Below are 17,851 nucleotides of genomic sequence, written 5' to 3'. Positions count from 1 at the left end.
CACATTCCTCAGATAAAATCACCACCTTCAACACCTCTTTGTCCTTTTGTCTTTGACATCTTTTGGTTATCTCCACTTATCACTGGCCCTCTATCCAGCTCTACCTGTCCCACCCACCCTTAAACCAGCTTATATTTCAACTCTCTTCTATTTTTACTTAGTTCTGTTGAAGGGTCATTCGGACTCGAAATGTTAACTGTGTTCCTTTCCGCAGATGCTGCCAGACCTGCTGAGTTTTTCCAGGTATTTTTGTTTTTGTTTTGTTATTTATACGTCTAGTCCAGTTCAGCTTCTAGTCAATGGTAACCCCCAGGATGTTGATGGTGGGCGTTCAGTGATGGTAATGCCATTGAATGTCAAGGGGTGATGGTTAGATTCTCTCTTGTTAGAGATAGTCATTGCCTGGCACTTGTGTGGCATGAATGTTACTTGCCACTTGTCAGCCCAAGCTTGGATATTATCCAGATCTTTCTGCATTTGGACATAGACTGCTTCAGTATCTTAGAAGCCGTGAATGGTATTGAAAATTGTGCAATCATCAGCAAACACTCCCACTTCTGCCCTGATGATTGATGGAAGATCATTAATGAAGCAGCTGAAGATGGTTGGGCTGAGGACACTACCCTGAGGAACTCCTGCAGTGATGTCCTGGAACTGAGATTATTGACCTCCAATAACCATAACCATCTTCCTTTGTGCTAGGTACGGCTCCAAGCAGCAAAGAGTTTTCCCCCTGATTCCTATTACTCCTGTTTTGCTAGGGCTCTTTGATGCCACACTCGATCAAACACTGCCATGATGTCAAGGGCAGTCACTCTCACCTCACCTCGGGAGTTCAGCTCTTTTGTTCATGTTTGAACCAAGGCTGTAATGAGGTCAGGAGCTGAGTGACCAAAGCAGAACCCAAACTGAATGTCAGTGAGCAGGTTATGGTTAAGCACGTGCCGCTTGATAACACTGTTGATGACCCCTTCCGTCACTTTACTGATGATGGAGAGTAGATTGATGGGGCGGTAATTTGCTGGGTTGGATTTGTCCTGCTTTTTGTGTTTGAGCAATTTTCCACATTGCCGGGTAGATGCCAGTGTGGTAGCTGTACTGGAACAGTTTGGCTAGGGGCACGGCAAGTTCTGGAGACCAAGTGTTCAGCACTATTGTCGTAATGTTGTCAAGGCCCAAAGCCTTTGTAGTACCCAGTGCCTTCAGGCATCTCTTGATATCAAGTGGAGTGAATTGAATTGGCTAAAGACTGGTATCTTGGCGGTATCTCAAGGATCGGTACTTGGGCCCCAGCTGCTCATAATATATATCATTGATTTGGATGTGGGGACCAAATGTAATATTTCCAAGCTCGTGGAGCTTACAAAAGCAAGGCGGGAATGTGTGTTTTGAGGATGATGTATACCAGCTATAGGAGGATTTGGACAGACTTAGTGAGTGGGCAAGTACATGGCAGATGGAGTATAATTTGGAAGAATGTGAGGTAGAAGGTTTGGTAGAAGGAACAAATGTGCAGAGTATTTCCTAAATGGTAAGAGATTAGAAAATGTAGATGTTCAAAGGGACCTGGGTGTCCTTGTCCATAAGGGAAGGCTAACCTGCAGGTGCAGCAGGCTATTGGGAAGACTAATGGAATTTTAATTGTTATCACCAGAGGATTTGAGTACACGAATAGTGAAGTCTTGCTTCAAATGTATAGAAGCATGATTAGATCCCACCTGAAGTACTGTGTGCAATTTTGGTCCCCTTGCCTAAGAAAGGATATTATTATTGCCAGAGACGGAGTGCAACAAAGGTTCACCAGACTTGTTCCAGGGATGGCGGCACTGTCTTATGAAGAGAGATTGGGGAAACTGGGCCTGTATTCTCTAGAGTTTTGAAGAATGAGAGGTGATCTCATTGAAACCTACCAAATACTTAAAGGAATAGACAGGGTAGATGCAGGTAAGATGTTTCCCCTGGTTGGGGAGTCTAGAACTAGGGGATCCAATTTCAAAATAAGGGTGAAGCCACTTTTTCCAGCAACTTCAGGGATCACCTCTGCCACACAACAGATTGGTGTGAGGGAGAAAAGCCAAGATGAGGAGAAATTTCTTTATTCAGAAGGTTGTGAATCTTTGGAATTCTCTACCCCAGAGGGCTGTGGAAGCTCAGTCATTGAGTGTTTAAGGTAGAGATTGATAGATTTTTGATTAACAATAGCGTAAAGGGTTGTGGGGATGGTGTGAGTAAAAGGCATTGAAGTGCTCAATCAACCATGATCATATTGAATGGTGGAGCAGGCTTGACGGGCTGAACGGCCTTCTCCTGTTACTATGTTCCTATCTGTGATGCTGAGGACCTCCAGACGAGGCCGAGTCATCCCTGGTCTATATTCCATTAGCCTTTTCTGTGATGCTCCATGGTTAATAGCTTATCAACATGAACTGTTTAAATCACATGCAAATAAAACCCATTTGGCTGAATGACTAAAGCACCAGAGATGTTGTGGAATCTTTTATATTGATCTCTTTGGGAAGAGAGTGGAGGGAGAAAAGCAATGAGTAATTTCCTTAGCTAAATAAGAGCAATAACTGCAAGTCTCTCCTATTGGTATGGAGCCTCATGACTTTTGACCTATAATGGCTAAGTTAACAATAGGCAAGAACTTTGATAATCCAAATTGAACACAACCACCAGCGTGTAACTGCTAATGTCAGTTAAGTGGGCTGGGGTTTCCGGAATACAATCTGTTGTGTGGCAGAGGTGATTCCTGAAGTTGCTGGAAAAACTTGCCCCACAAAAAACAATATAATCAGCTTCAACACGAACTAATAGAGTAGCAGTGAGTGTTATGGCCGAGGTCAAGATGAATCTGATCTGCAGTGCAGCCACTTTGTTTTTACTAAATCTGTTAGTGTAGATGTGATTCCTCACTTATGAGTAAAACACTCATCATCACATTAGTTTCCAAAATCTAGAGGGTAGGTTACAGCTTGATGAATGTATGAATTACTATTGCAGTTTAAATGATCTGAATCTTACAGTTGTGCTAGACCCCCAACCACCTTCCTGTACGCTACAGGAAATTTGCAGTACTTGAACCACATCCACACTGCATTCCTTCATATTTCCTGTTCAGGAGTGCCACGCAGATGTAAGCTTTCATCTATTTTTAAAGAAAAGGGGTTAGATAATGACTCAACGTACAGCTTGCGTTAGTGCCAGCCAAGTAATAGATTTCTGATAACGTATGCTAAAACTTTACTGCTGGTCTCAACAGTCTTTTTAACAAAATGTTCAAAATCTACTTGGTATTTTCTTCTGCTCATACAATAACTGAAACTCATTAATTTCAGATTTAGATACATTTAATTTCTTCCCCTTCAACTCCCCTCCTCATCAATTATTGAAAATTAGAGAGATTGCTCTCCATCTGTTTATGAATGTTACATCTTTGAGGAGTTTAAGATGACTCACCAGCTCTTTGGTTCTCATCAGGTATCTAGTAGTATTCTCACCATTTGAGTCAGAAGATTGTGCATTCGAGTTCCATTCCTGAGCACATAATTTAGGCTGACATTTCATTGGAGTAATGAGGAAATATCACCTCTCGGATGAGATGTTGAAATGAAACCCTATCTTCCCACTTAGATGAATGTAAAAGATCCCATAGCTGGACTTGGAAAATAGCAGGGCAGTTATCCAAATGCCCTGATCAATATTTATCCACCAAACACCATTCCTAAAACAGATTGCCTGGTCACTTATCTCATGGGACCTTGCTGTGTACAAATTGGCAGCTGTGTTTCCACACATTACACATTTTTTGCAGTGCGGTCATTCATAAAGTGATTTAGGATGCCCTCGGTGCATGAATGGAGCTATATTAATATAAGTTCTTTCATCCTTTTTCTTCACATAAATATCCAAAAAAATTTAGATAACTTGCACAGAGCTTAAACAATCTTTATTTAAGTCCATCAGAAACAAGCACATTACACAATGTGCAAATCTACATCAATAAATATTGGTGTACTCGTTTAAAAAGATACAGGGGGATTTCAGCTACAGGAAATTTGTGCAGTGAGTAAATAGCTATACAGACCAGGAAAGTCTCAAGTTTGATTCCAAATCTGGAGTGAACTTACTGATTGAAAACACAGTCGGAAATTTCGAAACTGAGAGCAATAAAATTTTTTAGGTGTGTCACGGGATATGGAACCAAGGCGGGTCAATGGAGTTCAGACAGAGATTAGCCTTGATCTAGTTCAATGCCAGAACAGACTTGAGGGGCTGCATGGTCTACTGTTACTCCAACATTCCAATGATTGCAGCTGGTTAGGTCAGAGCTCATGCATCAACTGGCTTCAGTACCTCTCTCTGCGTCAAAGAGGGAATTCCTCAGAGATTTTCATTCCTGATTAATATCCAATGACCTTTATTGGAAGATATTTTTTAATTCATTCATGGGATCTGGGTGTCGTTGGCTAGGCCAGCATTTATTGTCAATCCCTAATTGCCCTTGTTCAGAGAGCAGTTAAGAGTCAACCACATTGGTGTGGATCTGGAGTCACATGTAGGCCAGACCTGGTAAGAACACTAATGTCCTTCCCTAAAGGACATTGGTGAACCAGATTGGTTTTTACAACAATCATTAGATCATCATTAGACTTTTAATTTCAGATTTTTATTGAATTCAAATTTCACCATCTATCATGGTGGGATTCAAACCCAAGTCCCCAGAACATTACCCTGGGTCCCTAAAGTACCAGTACAGTGACAATACCATTATGCCACTGCCTCCCCACTTTGTGTACAAAAACTGAGTTTGTATTGTTTGTGTGCCTTTGTGTATATGTGTTTTAGTTTTGTATGTTTTGCATTTGCGTGCACAGTTTATGTGTGTGTTTTGTGTTTGCACACTTTTTGTATTAGAATGCGTGTTTGATATTTTGCGTATAGAATTGAACTTTGGGTGAGAATAAATTGGTTTGGCAGTGATCCCTGATAATTAAATTATTTGTCAACATTCCCCCTCAAGGCATAACTACTTGGGTGGTATTAATAGGTTTGATGTCAAACAAACCGCAGCAGACCTTTTGGACCAACAGGCCTATTCCTTGTCCAGAAATTCTGCTCTTGCATGGGGCAGAATTTGATTGTTGGGCCAGCAGGTTGGCTGGAAATTGGGATGGACCCGTATCCACCAGATTTCTACCCCTTGATAGATGCCATGTTGAATTGCAATGAGGTGGGGTGGGGGGTGGCAGTGTGCACAGACACTCCCTATTCCCCCATTCCCATTCAGGGGCTTTCTCTGAGACCCCTCGTAAATTCCACAATATACATTCATAACACAGCCAACAAGAACCAGACGTATGTAGGCTTTCAGTGATCTCCCTGAGGCAGCACTTTGCAGATGTGCGCTCTTTCGTGCGCATGCGCTAAACAGCGCACTCTCACACCTGGGGAACCCACCCCCGCCCACACAGGAAGCACATAGCGCTTTCCGTTGGGCGACATGCTGGGCGGGCCTTAATTGGCCCGCACACTTAAAATGGCGGCGGGGCCCGTTTCGGCGGTGGTGATCGGCTGCCCACCCGCCACCGAGTCGGTCGGTTCCGTCCGCCCATCAAGGGCAAAATTCTGCCCCATCTGTTCAATAATGTCCTTGGGGGAAGGAAACCTGCCATCCTTCCTGGTCTGGCCTACGTGTGACTCCAAATGCACAACAATGTGGTTGACTCTAAAATGGCTGAGCAAGCCACTCAGCTCAGGGGCAATTAGGGATGGGCAACAAATGCTGGCCTTGCCAGTGATGCCCACATCCTCCGAAAGAATAAAGAAAGAAAAGCCAAGCTGCAACTGATTCCAAACAGTTCGAAGGGGGGCGCTATCATCCTATAAGCAGCAGTGATAAAGGTATGACCACCAGAGTGACCTTATAAATCCCCAACAAAATGGTGGGTCATCATTCCAAAATCCCACTGAATTCAAGAGGAGGACACCCACACTAAGGCCTTAAAATGTAAATGACCCTATCACTGTGAATTTGTGTGGAGGCATAGCTATGACCACAAAGTAGGTGAAGGTTCTATCAAAACTTGTATCCATTTTTAAAAAATTCATTTACAGGGTCTGGGCTTCGCTGGCTAGGCCAGCACTTATTGATCATCCCTAATTGCCCCTGCCTTCTTGAAGCGCTGCAGTCCATGTGGTATAGGTACACCAATAGTGCTGCTAGGAAGGGAGTTCCAGATTTTGACACAGCGAGGGTGACGGAACGGCTATATATTTCTAAGTTAGGATAGTGAGTGGCTTGAAGGGGAACTTCCAGATGTTCCCATGTGTCTGCTGCCCTTGTCCTTTTAGATGATAGTGGTCATGAGTTTGGAAGGTGCTGTCCAAGGACCCTTGGTAAGCTTCTGCAGTGTATCTTGTAGATGGTGCACACTGCTGCTACTGTGCGTTGGTGGTGGAGGGAGTGAATGTTTGTGCATGGCATGCCAATCAAGCCGGCTGCTTTATCCTGGATGATGTCAAGCTTCCTGAGTGTTGTGGGAGTTGCACTCATCCAGGCAAGTGGAGAGTATTCCATCACAGTCCTAACTTGTGCCTTGTTGATGGTGGACAGGCTTTGGGGGCTCATGAGGTGAGTTACTCGCCAAATGATTTGCAGCCCCTGATCTGCCCTTGTATTCCCAGTATTTGTTTGGCTAGTCCAGTTCAGTTTCTAGTCAATGGTAACCCCCAGGATGTTGATAATGGAGGATGATGTGATGGTAATGCCATTGAATGGCAAGGGGCAATGGCTAGATTCTCTCTTGTTGGAGATGGCAATCACCTGGCACTTGTGTGGTGTGAATGTTACTTGCCACCTGTCAGCCCAAGCTTGGATATTGTCCAAGTCTTGCTACATTTGAACATGGACTGCTTCAGTATTTGAGGAGTTGTGAATGGTGCTGAACATTGTGCAATCATCAACAAACATCCCCACTTCTGACCTTATGATTGTGGGAAGATCATTTATGAAGCAACTAAGGATGGTTGGGCCAAGGACACTACCCTGAGGAACTCCTGCAGTGATGTCCTGGAACTGAGGTGATTGACATCCAACAACCACAACAATCTTCCTTTGTGCTAGGTATGACTCTAAGCAGCAGAGAGTTTTCCCCCTAAGCCCCATTGACTCCAGTTTTGCTAGGGCTCCTTGATGCCACACTCAGTCAAATGCTGCCTTGATGTCAAGGGCAGTCATTCTCACCTCACCTCAGGAGTTCAGCTCTTTTGTCCGTGTTTGAACCAAGGCTGTAATTATTTCTATTATCTTTGTTAGTTTACCAAATTGTGGAGCAGTTTGCATTATACTGGGAATGGATTTGGGGTAATTTGTTGCAAGTTTGAACTGTAGAAGACACTGCTGAAAACAATGTGCATTTTTTGAAATGGCTAGTTCTTTAGAAATGTGTACTGCATTGAAGTGTACAATAGAGCAGGCCAGATGTGATGAAATTATTCCAAAAAGCATTAATTGTGCATGACGTGGCTTTCAAATCTTGTAAAAAATATTTTCCATGATGCTTCACCAGAGGAATGGAAAAATGATAATAAAATACATTTTTTAATAATGGACACGAGTATGGGATCAATTAGTTGTGTGCCAGGTGCCCTGTGAGGAAAATGAACTGACAAACTTTCTGCTACAGTTAGTGGCACAGGCACAAGAGAATATCTGATCTTAGAGAAGATCTCTTTTGAGATCTTTGCACCACCAAGTGTGACTGGATCAAGGGCCAGCCTCCTCTGCACATTTCTCCCATCCTCCTTCTACTCCATTGCCCTCCATTTTGGAACTCTGTTTACCCATATTTTATCCTTTTTGCACATTTTAACTGCCTAATTTAAATGTTTTCACAGGTTATTAAACTAATGAAAGGAGTTATCAAAGTTGACCCTTGACTTTTACCCATGTTTCCCTTGCTCTCTGGTTTGATCAGTTCTTTTAAGGAGTTTCATCATCTCCCAGAAATGTTAACCCTTTTATTCCTTATCACAGATGCTAACTGACCTGCACAATATTTGCCGTTTATTGCTTTTTATTTCAGCAGTTGGGGAAGGAAAAAATTCAGTTTTCTAGAAGTGGTTGCGTATCTGTCGCCAGAAAGGACGATTCTGAAAATTTCTAAAACTAAAGAAGATTTGAGAAATTTGCAAAGTTGATTTTGTTTTTGTTCCCGAAAGGAAAATCATGCTCAAAGTTGTTAAAAGCTGCGGCATGGTAATGTACATGGGAGCAAACTATTTGATTCGAGGTGTCCTCTGACACAAATCAGATATCTTAAGCTAGTTTGCGATGTGGTTACCCTTTTCTGCATTACCTCTGGTAGCTGGGGTATCTCTGCAGTAGTATGTTGGCCAGAATAGCATGCAAAGAATGAAAGACTTGCATTTATATATGTAGTGTTTTTCATGACCGCCAGACATCTCAAAGTGTTTTACAGCTAGTTAAATAATTTGAACTGTAGTTACTGTTGTAATGCAGGAAATGTAACAGCCAAATTGTGCACAGCAAGCTCCCATAAAAAGCAATGTGATGATGACCAGATAATTAAACCCCATCTTTACTGCATTGGAGCCTTACCTTGAATTTTGTGCTCAAGCTCTAGAGTTTGACTTAAACCCAGGATCTTGTGACTCAGAGGCAAGAGTGCTACTAACTGAACCACAGCTGACACTTCTATTATAACTATACTACAGATGTGGCTATACCCTTGCCTTCTGGAATTTTTCTCTATTCCTGTGGCTATATACCTCAGCTTTCATTCCACTTGCTGCACATTGAGCTGTTGGTTTCAGTTAGCTATCTGCCGATACAGACAGACACCTCTCTTGTATTGACTCAAGGGGTGGAAATATCCCAGATTTTCACTAAGTGCTGTTGGGGGCTGGGAAAATGATGTTTTACCTGTCGGCCTCCATGGTGGCTTCTCAGGCTGTATTACCCCAAACCCGACACATTCATTATGCAATCCCGGGAAATGCACCATTTCGATGGCGGGCGGGCTCCCATTCACCTGCCACGCCATCACCTCGCCGCTTCATTACGCTGAAGGCCAAATTTAAAGTTCCGCCTTGTGCACACCCCTCAGTACACCCAGCCCAGGATGGCCCCGAAAAGCAAAAAGACTGCAGCCACCGCCCCCTCCAGGTTTAGTGACATGTCCCTCAAGTGCCTGTTGGCCGCCATGGAGGCTGCCATGATGTCCTCTACCACCGCTGTGCCGCAGAAGCAGCAGTGGCATCACCAATCTATCATGGAAGGTGGTGGTCAGCGCCAATTCCCTGCAAAAGAGGTCAGCCACCCAGTGCCACTACAGGATGAATGGTCTCATCCATTCAGCTAGAATAAGTCACTCTTCTCATCATTCTCAACTCACACACTCACAAACCCATCACACATCCACAGGGGTCTCACACCTCAAGGGACAACACCACTAACTCTCACACACACCCTCACATCTCCATCAGGCTCATTCCCTCTGGAGCTCGCATCCTCATCCTGTCCATGGTTCCGCTCACAACACAAACATTCCACGCAGTGTCATGTGTCCTGCTCACACTCTCTCCATCTGTTTCTATGCAGGAGAAGCTGGCTTTTAACAGGAGGAAGAGGTCCCAGACCAGGGGTGGAGTGGCCCACATTAGTCCCCTCACTCACTTTGAGGCATGTGCCCTGGTGAGGACATGGACCCTGCCTGCGGCAATGATGAGTGCGGTGGCGAACACCCTTGTGAGGATCCTGCACCACATCATCCCTCTCTCAACACAAATTTGAGTGCTCTCTCTCTCTCCTGCTTTTGACTCTGCTGCCATGTATTAATTATCTTTACTTTGGTCCACTGGGAGCTCTGCCAAGTGACCGACACCCTCAGCCAGCCAGTCTCTAAACTCCATCCAGGCCCTCATCTCCAGCCAAGAGGACACTTCCTCCATTGAAGAGCTGGAAATAAGCAGCCTGGAAGACCTGTCACAGCGCTTACCCACACCCTCCACCAGCGCAGAGACACATACCTCGGTTGGACCTAGACCTCGAGCAGACTCGGTTTCACAATCCAGTGGTTAGCGCATGGGCACATGAGCTCAGCAGGAGGAGGAGGCAGGTTGAGCCGAGCTCCCCGGCACTCGGAGGACTGCTGGGGAAGAGGCATTTGTAATATCCCAGTCAGATGATGAGCCTCTGGATTTGGAGTTCCAACTCATCCTGGAGAGTCAGCAGAAGGCGTGGGAATTACAGAGCTGTTGGAAGCTCTCAGCAGAGTTGCATGTGAGTCAGTCCACCTGTTCTCTGATGAAGTGGTGCCCATATGCGTGGGTAAGGAGGTCTCGCTGGGAAGGATGGCAGGTTCCATGGAGACACTGGTCCAGCAGAATGTGGAGATGTGTGCAGATCTGAACTCCATCATGGGAGCCATGGGGGAGTTCCTGCAGTGGCAACACAAGAGGGAAATGGAACACCCCAATGTCCCTCCAGATGCTTCTTCCCCTCAAGGAGTCAGGCCCTTGGGCACCTGAAGGGAAGAGGAGCGGCAGCTGCATGCTCCTGTGTCATCCACTCAGGAATCTCAGAGGTTGTCCTCTCCCTCCGAGTCCCTTTGCCTGTGAGCCCCTCAACCTCATCTCTGTCACTGCAGAGGGAGCAGCTAGCCAACGAGTGATTTTGGAGGGAGAATTGCGGCAGGGCCTTTCAGAGCCTTGTGCAAGCACTCTCCCATGCACGTGAATCCTTCCCGTATCATAGTCACCTCAATGTCCTAAGCATTTTCAGTGTTGCCTGCTGGGGTTCGCTTTCAGTTGTCCATCTGAGCTGACCTGCATATCGGCCCACCCACTGATCGCACTCCGATGCTGCACCTAATCTCGCCCACCACGACTCTCATTTCAATTTCAATTTGGACAGCATGGTGGTGATTCAGTTCATCATTTGCTCGTCCATCCTTTTTCCTCCCCCAGTCACCCATTTCCTTTCCCCTTTGACTGTTGACCCCCTGGCATCACCTTTCACCTCCCCTCCATGACCTACCAGCCTCAACCCTTTTCCTTTAGGAATGTCCACGAAACCTTATTTCCCGAAAATCCCACCCCCATCCACATTGACCTCCCTGATCTCCTCCTTCCCACCCTCAGGGTCCGTGTCTGCCTCCGAGTCCCCACCAACCACCCTCGCCATTCCTTCTACTGCTACTGTTGAACCCTCACCTTCCCACCCTACTGCCTCACTCTACCATCGTTTCTTCTCACCATTCCCTCCTGCCATGCCCACCCTCAGTTTGCTCCCCAGGAGGCAGTCATTGACTCATCAGCCCCCTCCCTTGCACATTCACCTAGGCACCCCCCCTCTGAACCCTTACCCCCTTGGAACACTTCTCCCCTCCTGGACACCGCCCCCCCCCCCCCCCCCCCCCCCCCCCCCACCCCCGGCAACCCCGCAAGTCTTCCTTCCCACCCAGAGTCACCCCCGAGTGGTCCTTCCCCCTTCCTGACTCTTCCTCCCTCCTTACTCCTTCCTCCTTCCCGGCTCCTTCAGGTACCCTTAACTCTTACTCCACCCTTACTCCCCCAACTCTCTGCACTCCTTCCCACTTCTGGGCTTCTTCCCTTACACCTTTCACCGACCCCCCCACACCTACCTCCCCAGTTGCCGTGTTCTCCCCCATTACTCTTTCCCCCGTACTCCCTGCCCCCCCCCACCCCGGCAACCTCCTTCCTGACATCTTCGTTCCGACCCCCGCAAACCTCATTAACCCCCCCAACACTTCTTCCTATCCCAGTTGATCCTAGACCTTCCTCTCCCACCCCCGCTACATCTTCCTCTCCCAAACACAGCTGGACCTTCCTCTCCACCCTCTCAGCCATCATCCATCATGAGAAGACCCTCAACAGTGACTTTCCACTTTCCATGAGCTGCTTCGCGGCCGAGCCATGTCCATGAGCATCCACCCTGCATACCATGGACATTCCTCCAGTGTGCCATTGCTGTCGGGCTCCAGTATCTTCTGCTCCTTGGGTGTCCGTGATGTGAACAAAGCCCTGGCGGTAAGTCCCGACTTCTGCGCGTCACGGTTGTCAAGACATGTTCTGCACTAGTGTGTCATCATGCCAATGTGGGTGGACGATCCAGCGAGGGGGATGATTCCTGCGGGCTGGCCTTATAATGATGTTCAGATGTATTACAATGAGGTTCCCGATGTCCGATGGCAGGAAATGTGGCCTGCCATCGATGGACTGAGCGGATCATTGCAAACTGGTTTCACAACATCCTGAAACTAATTTCTGGCCTTCTCGCCATAATGTCCGCTCATGTTGCTGAGCACACCCAAGGCAGAAAATTCCGCCCGAGCTATTAATTTTATATTCCTTGTTTATTTCCTTTCCAAGTTTCATTTGTCCACACTAAATGACATTTTCCCTTTCAAACTTATTTTTATATTTGATTTTTTGAACTCGCTCCCACCATCTTTTCTCCCCATATCACCCTTTCATTTCTCTCTTTATCTACTCCGTTTCTCCCTGCCTTAGCCATTTAAGATCTTCCCATACTGCTTTATTTACATTCTCTGCAGGGACATTGATACCAGCCACATTCAGGTGAGGTCCATCCAAGCTGTATATGTTTTCCATTATAGAAATTGGCCTAATATCCTAGCAGTGCTCAGAACTGCACTATCTTTCTAGTCAAGGGCTGACAGCTCTAGTCTGCTGTTCCCTAAATTTTCCAACATGTGTCATTGGCAATGATTCTGAGATTATTATTCTTGAAATCTTGCACTTCAGGCTAGAATCAAACTCCTCCTTTCCTACGTCATTGATCTGTATGTGAGCCACATTTTCTGGCTATTTTACCCACTTTTGTATCCTTTATCTGAACTCCAAAGAGGCAACACATCATTTGGAATTCCTACTCATGTCTACAAAGCAAACTGTTCATCCACATGATCATCAAATCCCCCACAACTACCACTCTCCCAGCACCAAACTATATCTGGTGACCCAATCAAAAACTCACTCAGCTCTCTCATCAATTTCAATTGCAGTCAGCACAATCTAATTAACTTTTGTTAATTTTGCAGTTAAACTACCTGATTTAACAAATAGCTCAATCAGCATAAATTGAGACTTGCCGTTGAGATGTGGTCTTTGCGCAGTGGCAGTATCATAGCCGATGAGGTTTAACCGAGGCGCGATTATTGTTTATTGAAAACTTTTCCCAATACCCCAAAAAAAGCTTGGCCTAAATAGCCAAGTGGTTATGGTACTGGGTTTGTAACCCCAAGATCAAGAGTCCAAATCTTACCATGGCAAATTATGAAACAATGTAATTTCATCTGAATAGGAACAGATGGAAACGTGTTTGTACTCGAAAGAGTTACACAACACAAAGCATTGACTATAGCTTGATATCAAAGGACTATGCAGTACTTGTATATCAAGTACAGATCTTAGTTTGTATCTTTATAATGCTGTGCAGTCCAGATGAGGAACAATGCTCAACAGCTTCTAAATTTTGGTTACATTTTAACCATGGGAGCTAGTTGACTGTAGTGTTAAACTCTGCTAACAATAATTAGGTTTAATATGTTGCCAGATGGAAAGATAGCTACTACTTTTTAAACTTCACAATGGATTTTTTTATTCTTAAATCTAATGTTAAATAACAAAAAATGCCTTAACACCATGGTACATTGGGCAAAACTCCTCATCGCTACGGACCCGACCACTTCCTTCCAGAGTACTGGGAAGATTCTGCCTGCCGCTATTGCCAAGTAACAGGGTTCAGGTCCTGCTGAAGGCCTCACTACCTTCAAGATGAAAATTAAATGCAGAACATCCTCAAATAGCTAACTTTAAAAATGGTAGTTTATTTCACATATACCTTAATTCACCCCATCTCTTCAGAATACAACTGCGATATAGTTCTATGTTCAGTGCCAGCAGCCTATTTAATTACCGGGTGGGTATCATAGCCAAGGCCAAGGCCCAGACATGCACTCCCATCTCCTGGAGACACTGGAGCTAACCATGTTCATCACTGCCCCAGATGAAGCAATTAAATCCAAAAAGACCAGGTGCAGAACTGAGACCATACTGGGCAGTATACCTCAGTAACATAAAGTGTAATTCATCCAACCTGGAGAGCTGTTGCCATCTTGCAGAAACAGGTCAGATACCACTGTGATTAACAGAGACCTCAGTTCCACAGAGTGGCTGTGATAGAGGCATGAATGATTTTAATGGACCAGACATTGGGGTGCATGTCTCACACTGACTGACAAGGCGGTTCTTACAAGAGGTGGAGCAAAGATATCGTCAATGCAAATAGCTTCTCCAGAAACTCCACCAACTTTAATGATCATGACTCACTTTGTTTACTAGGATTTCAATATCGTCCACCAGCCGGTTCAATTCAGGCATTGTGACGGAGCAAATAAAGCTAGTTAACTCAAGAACTCAGCCTTCATTGTCTGGGGAAGTGGCTTAACTCTTTCACTTATCAGTATAAGGAGGCCCTTTTGGAAATTAATGACTGAGGAATGACCACTGTGAGTCCAAGAAAGTCCACGTTGAGAATTGGGATGAAGTAATCTTTAAGGATTTTCTGACCAGTTTTTATAATGCAAACACAAATTGAACCTGAAGTAAATGGTTTGATGAAGAAAAAAATGTACTTTTATACAGAAAAAGATTTTTGTCTGCCAAGAACTGATTAATGTCTCCTTGTTCCTCTCTTTCATTTGAATCAGTGGCGGGACTTTGCAGTCAGTGTTAAGCAAGGGTATTCCCTGCTGACCTTGAAGAAAACTGCCCACGGAGTACTGACAATCTCTGTGCCAGGATTTTCCCCTCTTCCAATGGCAGCTCAAATCTGGCATCAAGTCAAGGGGCTGTCTTGGCGTGATGCCAGCAAGTGGGTAGACATCCAATTAAATTGAACTATTCACACACAGCAAACCAGGAAGTTAAAAACACTTAAAATCTTCCACTTTTAATTTAAGTTTTCAGATAGCAAAGTAAATGCGTGACCATATTAAGATAGAAGCTAAAATAAACAAACTTTTTAAAAAATATTTTAATGCTTTTGACAACATGTATCGTTTAGTATTGTGACATTCCGCAAAAATTAAACTAATTTTTCAAGGCTGGTAAGAGTACTTAACAGTAATTTGAAGTCAGTATTGCAGTTAAAAAGACAGCTACACTTCATTCAACGAGGTGTAATTTTTTCCAGGGTTTTTAACAGGAAGCCTAATGGTGGAAGTTCTCACCAAACCATGATTGCAAGGGAGACGACATTTAAAAGAGCCTCTACACTGCATCCCATGGAGGAACACACACTTACTGACAGCAGTTTCTGTTATCCTGTGCACGTCTGAACTTCTGAAGTTGCTGTCAATTTTAATGGAGTTATGACGGTGAACACTGACAGTTTTACCATTTTTACCATTTCAGAATCCAGGCCAGTATGTACTCAGTCTTTTTGTTCCCCCCCATGGGGAGTGGGTCACCCTTGGGATCACTTCTATCGAGTGGGTTATAAACGAGAGATCTAGGAGAAAGTTGAATGTCTTGAGAAGGATGTGTGATAGGAGGAGGCCCAAAGAAAATTAATCTAACACCCCCACACCCCCCCACCATTTTTTCCAATGCTCTCTCCACCTTTCCAACAGTGCTGACTGTTGTTATGATATGGTTCCATGAGGGCCAGCTGCCCTCCAGTGCTTTGTTCATGTGGCAATTCTAAACTCATGAATAGCGGGGGAATGCAGACAAATTGACTGTGAGAATGTTACCGTTGAATCAATCCTATCTTCACCCAATGCCCATACACAAGCGCTCTCTCAACAGGGGCCACAAGATAATAATCAATGCGTCTTCCTGAATTATGTTTCCTTGTAGTCTAGGGCACTGAAAGAAACACTTGTATTTCTATAGCACCTTCCAAGATGTCCTAGATCTCTTCAAAGCAAGTGAAATACTTCTGTAGTTTGTTCATTGTTGTAATGTAAGAAATGTGACTGCCAATCTCCCATAGAAAGGAATGATAATGACCAGATAATATTTTTTTTTAAATATGAATATTGAAGGATCAATATTGGCTCACATTCTGGGGGAATCCCCCTCCCACTCCTCACCGCCAACTCCCCCACCCCCCCCCCCCCCCCCCCCGCCCCACCGCCCCCCCCAGCCCCACTCCATCCCATTCGCTCTTCAACATAGTGCCATCGGTGTCTGCCTGAAAGAACAGACAGGGCCATGGTTTAACATCAAATCCGAAATATTGCACCTCCAACAGTGCGGCGCTCCCTCAGTATTGCACTGAAGTGTCAGCCTCAATTTTGCGCTCAATTTTTTGGCGTGGAACTTGAACACACAACCTTCTGACTCAGAGGCAAGGACAGTACCAAGAGTAAGACCAATTGCAGTGTCTAAACTACTGCTTTATTTCAGAATTCAAGTTGAGGGTTGGGGGGGAGAAGTGATTGTTCAGAGAGCAGTATCCAAAAAGGTTAAGGGCTTCGTGTGAAAGTGTACAGCTGCCATCTACTGGTGCAACCTCATCAAGCTTCACAGCAAACCAATGGGAGAGCTTCTGGAACTCTATATATCCTCAGGTGACAGTGGCTAGGTGCTCCAATCAACACAGAATTAATGCTCACAAATAAGAATTGATTCCCCAAAATGACTTTCCTGGTAAGGCGTGTGTCAGAACACAGAACAGACCACTGTTGAAAAATCCCAACTGTAAAAATGTCTTGATTTACTTGTAATTATTTTTGGCAAACGGAGCAGGTGAATGGTAAGTTGACATTTGGCCACAAAGAACCTTTTACAAGCACTGGAGAGAACTTGTTCTAGTACTTGGCGTGAAGTGGGTGCAAGAATTTAAACATTAATTGTACTATAGAGTTATTTTACTGTATTCAGTTTTTGTATTAACATGTTATATTTGGCTAAAAATAGATGGGTGGTTGGGGGGGTGGTGGTAGAAATAATTTAAATCGACAGCGCATTTCATTTCAATGTAATCGTGACTTTTCACATGTAACATAGTTGCCTCACAGCCTGTATTCCACTGAGAAGCATCCATCAGTGGAGCCCCAAGTGTAGCAAAACCCTGGAAATGGATCGAACAATCATTTTATACTCAGCCCAATTGATGGATTGATTTCCATAGGGCACAAAAATGGGACTGTAAACGGGCCTGACCACAACCCATCCTGTTATTGTTCGGTGAGTTAAATTTGGGGCTCATATACTTTTCTCTGTGACTTTTTTTCTGTCTCTCCTTCATTTGTTTGTGACACGGGTCTGGCCTGTGGGTAAACTCCGCAGAGACTGAGGATTTTGTCTCCAAACTGCTGATGACCTTGAGTTAGGAAGATTAGCCAGAGTCAGCAAATATATCCCCTTGACAGGCAGAAGTCCCATCCTTTCACCAACTGATGATGCACCTCAATCACAGCCGGGCAGAAGATCTAGGCTGGGATATCAGCAAGATTCTTAACCACATTGGCATCACAATCCTATCCTTACCCAATGTCCAAATTACAGCATACCTCACTGGACAATGGTCTCAAGCTTCTGCTCAAGCACATTTGCATATTGCCGAATGTAAATCTTCCATAAATCAGAACTATACGTGAGCGTTTAAGGGCAAATTTTAAAAAATATGTATAAATTTGCTTAAAAAAGTTCTTCATTTTTAAGGGTGGTAACATGGTGATTAATATGGCTGAAAATTGGTTTATCACAAAAAAACAAGCATTTTTAATCAGTGTCTTGTCCACTAGCTGTGAGTAACCTGATATTAAAT

General features: G+C 44.6%; 1 non-coding gene across 1 annotated transcript; it reads left to right on the top strand.

Moving 5' to 3' along the window:
- Window positions 1-13,172: 13,172 nt before the first annotated feature.
- LOC121291002 lies at window positions 13,173-13,308 on the top strand. The gene has a single exon (XR_005945931.1). It is a non-coding gene; the product is annotated as a U4 spliceosomal RNA (small nuclear RNA).
- Window positions 13,309-17,851: the final 4,543 nt, after the last annotated feature.

This window comes from Carcharodon carcharias, chromosome 18 (assembly GCF_017639515.1).
Source record: "Carcharodon carcharias isolate sCarCar2 chromosome 18, sCarCar2.pri, whole genome shotgun sequence".
NCBI classification, from domain to species: domain Eukaryota; kingdom Metazoa; phylum Chordata; class Chondrichthyes; order Lamniformes; family Lamnidae; genus Carcharodon; species Carcharodon carcharias.
The sequence above is the reverse complement of the archived record's forward strand: the minus strand, read 5'-3'. Positions and strand labels throughout refer to the sequence as shown.